A 7,146-nucleotide genomic window follows, 5' to 3' on the forward strand; every position below is an offset into this window, starting at 1 on the left:
AGGCCTTTGTTCACCCCCCGGAGCCGTGTGAGACACTTTTTTTTATGGATGGGCGCTTTTTATTTCACTTCTTTTGGACTGAAGCAATGCAACACCCGCTGACTGGCATTAAACAGCTTGAAAGATTAAAGACAATTTTTTATATAACTCCGACTGGATTCGTCTGAAAGAAGAAAGTCATATACACCTAGGATGCCTCTGGGGTGAGTAAAACACAAGCTAATTTTCATTTTTGGGTGAACTAACCCTTTAACATAAATATATAAAATAAACAAAAATTATATTTAGCAAAAAGAAAATTAAGCTCATTTTTAGGGCTTTTAAGATGCATTGCAGTATTATTTTGATGACAATTAGAGTATGCATTATGCTCCATCTCTTATCTTTAATAAAAAAAGAGTTTGCAAGAGTTTCTTTGAAATTGCCTTTATTCTCAGAGGTAATTCTCATTAGATTAACATTATTGTAGCAGTATTTAGCACTATTTAGAAGTCACGAGAATGAGAATGTGCAATCATCGTAAAAATTATGTCATAATGCAAAGACTTTACTGTCTTAATGCAAAAAACAAAACAAAACAATTCTTTAGATTGTGGAGTTAAATATGTCCTGGATATAGTCTGTAAAATTCACCCTAAGATGTCTCTTGTCATGAGCAAATTGAAACATTAAGCAAGTCTTGGTTGGGGGTAGAGTTAACCATTAGTGTTTCGCTTAAAGGCAGAGTAAGTGATTTCTGGTAGCCAATATTGATATTTGAAATCACCAAAACAAACACGCCCCTACCCCAAAAGGGTCTTGCCCCTATTTTGATAGCTCCGCCCCACATATACGTACGCAACCCAGGCAACGATTAGTTCTGTGAAACAAAGCAAAACCAATGTTACACCGTGTCTACGGATGTGAGCGGCGCGGCGCAACAAATCCCCGACAGAAAACTGCTGCCAGGTTCTATTTATGACGTGCTGACACAAATTTCAAATGGTTTTCAACGGTCGTTTGATCGCGTCCAGTGTAGGCAGACTTTAGCTGTTGTAGACATGGTGTTACTCACCTATTGAGAAGAAACAAAGCAACCTCGGCGTCCGATCGCAGGCCTCCGCTCCTTGAGTTCTCTCCAGCGCTGGAAAGCTGATCCGATATTTATCCGCCATCTTTATCTTTCTGTCTCTCGGCTCGGCTAATGTCCGTTCCATGCACTGAACGCGCTCTCCTCCACATCACGAGTAGACACGCCCCTTATTGCTGATTGGCTACAAGTTTGTTTTGCAATTCGGCCCGAATCAGTTTTCTAAAGTGTTTTTGAAAAATCACTTACTCTGCCTTTAATGCTGGTTTGCCTTTCTTTCTATCTTTTCTAATACAGTTCAATGAAAAGTGGGATATGTGAGGCTGTTGAAAGAGAGAAATGAGCAAAGATAAACAGAACAAAGCAAAAGGGGGAAGAAAATCACAAGAAACAGTGCTCCACAATATAAACGACAGCAAAAAAGTTAGCAAAAAAACATTAAAAAAAGCCCATCATACAGGCCTGATAAAGTTATGCTCTCTGAGAGCACACCACACCTGTACAGTCAATCATATTTCGCCTGAAACCACAAGGCACAGAGCACAAAAAACACACTGAAACAGTGTCTGAGAGAGACATCTGCTATTAAAGATCAGTGTGTATTGATAAAAAGGTCTCAACAGCCAATATAAATAGACCTTCAGTGAAGGAGCTTTTGTGAGTGCGAGTACAAGAGTTGATTGATGCCAGCTGAGCAAAAACAAAAGCACATTTAACGGGAGAGAGAACGAACTACTACACAAAGTAGAGAAAGTCCAGAATAGGTAAACACCCTTGCAAAAAGCTGTAAGGCAGTTCTTGAACTTGCTCAGTGAAGAACAGTATATTCAAATACTGAGTTTTGGCTGAATGTATTTAGGCACACTATGTGCCTCAGGAAGAGAATAATACAAACTTCCTTTTCTCTTTATCTAAGTACCTTATTCAAAGCAGAAATTGAAAAAAATTGAGAAACAGGAAGTGGGTTTTCATTATGTACAATGTTAAGTATCACTTAAGGTAAGTTAGATTAGAAACCACTATCTTGAAGAGCTCAAATTTGCTGTTGGTTAGAAAAGAGCAGACATGAAACAGCTGGCAGACCGTTCGACCCATCAGTGTGTTCACCACTTACCCATGGGCACATTCTACACAAATTATATACTCTAAAAATACCCCAAACCATTTTGAAATATAACATTTCAAGCCCAAAACAAACCCCAGCCAATGCCAAAGACAGGCAAGAAAATACTTTATTCCCTGAGGGATGTAGCCAAATATGGAGAGCCTATATATCTGTGCAGTCAGAATAAACTGATTTTTTTATATATAGTTCTTCGTGGGATGTCAGTAGTCAGTGGTCCTTTTCACACCTTCAGAAGAATGAGAGTTGTTGAAATACAGCACTTCACTGATGAATCTGTCATAATCAGACTTGAGCTCCAAAATAACATAAAACTATTGAAAAAGCATCAGCAACATGGTCTGGAGCCAGGGAGCCCATTTGCCTGATAGTGGTGAAGAGCAGGGGCGTCATGCACCTTTGAGAGGCCACAAGTGAAAGCCACGTTTGTGTCCTGGGCAAGACAAGATATGTCAAAAGGAGGATAAAAACTATTTTTAAAAAGAGCACAATGCCTTTTCATTTGGGTGTAAATCAACTGGAGCCACCAAATTTAGATTTATGATTATAGCACTATAATGAAAAACCACAGTCATGCAGAATTAATTTTCAAAGAAAGATTTTTTGTTTGTTTGTTTTTTTGAAAGTTGGCTCTAAAATCTCAAAGGACACGTGCCCCTCTGTTTGAATGGACGTGGCACCTTTAGCATAATTTTCCATGGGTGAAACTCACAATCTTAAGAATGTCATGATTTTGCATGTGATCAATATTTACCTTATTAACATAACATAAACATTATTATGCCATGCATAATGTTGATTAAAAGTGTATTGAACCCAAAAATATCTTAAAAGAAAATATCTGAAATTCTACTTTTCAAGATTAAATAAAATTTTGTTTGCACAATGGCATTATTTTCATGACAAATTGGGGAATATATTACTTTTGTCATGAATATAGTGGGATTTTATGCAAATGACACATACCAACAGCTGAAATGAATTGAATGACTGAGATTTGATTTTATATTTCAAACTCTGGCCACAATGAATTAATAGTGAAATATTACTACAATTTTATAATAACTAATATATTAAATAAATAATTGTATATATTTTATTTCTGTGATGGCATATCTAAATTTTCAGCAGCCATTACTCCAGTCTTCAGTGTCACATGATCCTTCAGAAATCATTCTAATATGCTTATTTGCTTCTCAAGAAACATATTTTTCTTAATATCAATGTTGAAAACCATGGAGCAATTTTTTCAGGATTTTTCGATAAATAGAAGAAAACAATTATAAAAAGATATATTTTATAACAATGCATTGTAAATGTCTTTACTATTACTTTAGATCAATTTAAAGCATCCTTGCTGAATAAAATAATTAATTTCTTTTAACACACACACACACACACACACACACACACATCTTGAACAGTAGTGTACAAATATATGGAAGTTTTGTGGACCCAACCTTAGTGGCTGAATAAAGGGTTTAAGAGTTCAACCTGCCATATCTACAATTTTCACAATGAAGACACTATGTATTTGAACACATTAATGCCACTAATGAATGACCATATGTAAACAATTTATTAGCCAAAAGTAGGTATAAAACAACCTTTCATTTAGAAAAGTTTTTTTTTCACAAAATGAAACAATCAAAAATTTTAATATAGCTAAACATAAATATGCTATAGCTGGTTACTGAATGTGTATGTGTATGTGTGTGTGTGTGTGTGTGTGTGTGTGAGAGAATGACTCCTGTGTGGAAGGAAAGCCGGAAGGTTGATGACAAACAGATATGCATCTGTACCAGCTAGCGATCCTAGACAGTTACCACTGTTGTTTTTAGTCATGGCGCAGAGATTACATTGAGATGGATAAAGACATGCTGGCAAAGACAATTCTTGTTTATAAACTCGTCCATTGAAGAGAGTTAAGTAAGACTAAGGGTATGATAGTATCTGGCAACCCATAGAGACAACTAAGATGCCTTATCAGCTGGCTCAGATCTGATAAATATGCCACTCCATGTCTCTTGTGTTCTGTCTTCCTGGGAAAATTGTTCATTATCCACCTTTTCCCTCACTTCTCCATGGGTGAAACCACTGCAGTGAGAAAGACTTCCTGTAGGATGCTCCACACTTCCATTTAGTCAACAATAAACCAGACAGCTTTTAGGCAGAAAACTGAAGAAATCTTCTGCCTAGCTAATAAGAACAGTTTTAATACATTTCTCATTGTAAAGCTGCTGAAATGCTGTAACTTTCTGTCCACAAAAATGTCTCAAATGTGCGCTTAATAAGCAATTCAAACTCAGAGCACCTGGAAATTGTTAATTGTGAACCAAACTGCTCAAAACACTTTATGAGTTGCATATTCACTTTGAAGCGCAATGCCTTTCAACGAATAAGCAACAGACATATGTTGCTTCTTGCACATTTTGCAATATCTTCAAAGTGAAATGGTCAAGTGGTGCTGAAAAAGTGTTCAGTTTTTTTGTGAAACAGATTAACATAAATCTTGAAATGTTTTATTATTGTTGTTGATGTACGTATTGTGGCATTTTGGAACTGAAAAATCTAATGCATTTGGAATATAAAGTACCACCTACACTAAACCCTACCCTAAACCTAACCAATAGTGTTAACAAAAGCAAAGGTGAGATAAAAACACATTTTCCACATTTTAGCCTGCTTTTACGAGTCTTTGAACTGTTCTAGCTTGACTCGTGTTTCAAAGGACTCAGGTGCTGAAGTGCAATGATGTACCAGGTGAGCTACCAAGCGAGTTAACCACATCAGCAAACCTATGCTTACATATGAAGCTAGTTACAAATTATGCACTATGACACAAATGATTTCAGGTCATAACACAGTATTGTGCAAGGAACCACAAAAAATAAATATTTTTTTATGGATAATTGATAATGTTGAGCGATAATTTCCCTTTGTAATTTAAATATGTGTGAAAAGGAATAAAAGGTAAAAAAATAAAATAAAAAATAAAACGATGTGTGAGCGGAAAACACCACAGTTTCATGGTTTGAATTAATGAGTTCTTAAGTACCCCAGGGCTCTGCTCTGGGACCCTTCCCATTCCACCATAATATGACAGGCTTGCAGTGTGATATTTGACCTTTTTTGTACTAAAATGCAATGCCTTTTATAGTTGTTTTATTCACTCATTTTAGGCAGATAGATTTGTACACACACACACACAGCCATGCAACATCTATGATCGAGGATACTCTTTCACGGTTCATACCAAAACAGATAAAGGAGATCTTAACTGGTCTCAATGCCATAAAAAACCTGCCACCACATAACGGAGTATGTAGGTAAAGGAAGTGGCATGAAAAGCTTAACAATAAAATTTGAAATTAGGTACTTCAACTTATTCAACTTCTATCAAGCAATTGAAGAAAGAAGACCAGCATTTGGGCAAGATTTCAGGGATAGATGGCACGGTTGTTTGTGTATTCATGGCTAGGTTACTCACGGTTCCATATATAGAAGCCATGAGTCTACAAACAGCCCTTTAATTACTGTGAGCTTTCTCTAGTCATTTCAGCAGACACAATCCAACAGTCTATAATCAACAGTTAAACCTCACCTCCCAGGCAGAAACCAGCCCACCTCCATACACTGACCCCCCTGAAGTAATGACAACTTGTCATTTATACTCACGAATATAAAACCAGGAGAAAGATGAACTATATGCAGGCTGTGGACAAAATAATGGAAACATGGGAGCTGAATCAAGAAAGAGTTCATGAAAACGTTACTGTTATTGCAATTCTTTACATTTACAATAACAATTGCAAATGCAGCTGCAAAGATTAGTTGCATAAAATTTATAGTTAATTATTTGCTTTCATCAGCGATAAAATAATTATGACTGTTAAGATAATATGTTTGAGTTTTCAATGCAACTTGAGGCAACGGGTTCTCAAGTTATCAAATAGCTAGAGATTATAATGCTGGTACATCAGTCACATATACCTCAAGACTAGTCAATGTGTTTGGAAATTACAGCCAGTCAATCCAGAAAAAGTAATAAGACTCCACATTCGTTCCTGCATATGCACAGGTTTACATTTTCCAGAGAAAGGAATCATTTTCCTTAAAATAACATGATTTCTACATTCCCCAGAACAGGCATCAATCACTCATCAAAACAATTGGATGGATGAAAAAAATGGAATGAGACCATTGGGTAAGAAAGCTAGGTTGATTTGACCTAATTTTAACCCAATGGTGATGGTTTAGGATACGAATACCACTTTGTCTATTCATGTTTGCAGTGCTCTTGATGTAATTGAAGCAGAAGAGAAAGATAACTTTGAAATTCCCAGTTGTGAGGAACATGTTCTTTGAAATCTGGAGGGTTTTGTTTGAGTTTTTTCTCTCTTACCAATGACCGGTGAGCTGGACCTGAAAAAGCCGGAATGGCACTTGAAAATGAAGAGGGTAAAAATCCTGTTGATTTGCTACATAGTTTATTCACAACTTCCAGTGAATATTAAAGGCCTTCAGTCTGGGACTTTCTCAACATCTGATGATTTATCTATAGTGGGACTATTTTTGTTGTTGAAAGAAAAAATACAAATAACTCATACAAAAATAACTACATTTGGTTTCAAAAGCAAGTTATTCAGTATTTAATAAAAAATGTTTACCAATAAGCTGTAAAACTGTTGATTTCCCATTCTTCATTGTTGTTGCCTGTTTGCGTTTGCCTGTTTTTTGTTCACTTTTGGATATTTATGTATCAACAATCATTGGGTCAAACATTTAAACCAGGGTTCCTCAATAGGCGGCCGGCGGGCCACATCCGGCCCGTGAGAGAAAAAAGTTTGGCCCGCGCTAATTTCAAATAATGTGGCATGAAAATTCAAACGCAGCATCAGAAAGCTACATTAACTTACATCGTGTCTACAACGGACGCGAGCGGCGCGGCGTG

The 7,146-nt window shown here is 36.5% G+C and overlaps 1 protein-coding gene across 1 annotated transcript in view; it reads right to left on the reverse strand.

Moving 5' to 3' along the window:
• Window positions 1-7,146, reverse strand: part of bbs9 (Bardet-Biedl syndrome 9) — a 119,922-nt gene that overhangs the window by 58,333 nt on the left and 54,443 nt on the right. The gene's annotated exons all lie outside the window — the stretch shown is intronic.

This window comes from Sinocyclocheilus rhinocerous, unplaced genomic scaffold (genome assembly GCF_001515625.1).
Source record: "Sinocyclocheilus rhinocerous isolate Xijiao unplaced genomic scaffold, SAMN03320098_v1.1 scaffold839, whole genome shotgun sequence".
Lineage (NCBI taxonomy): Eukaryota > Metazoa > Chordata > Actinopteri > Cypriniformes > Cyprinidae > Sinocyclocheilus > Sinocyclocheilus rhinocerous.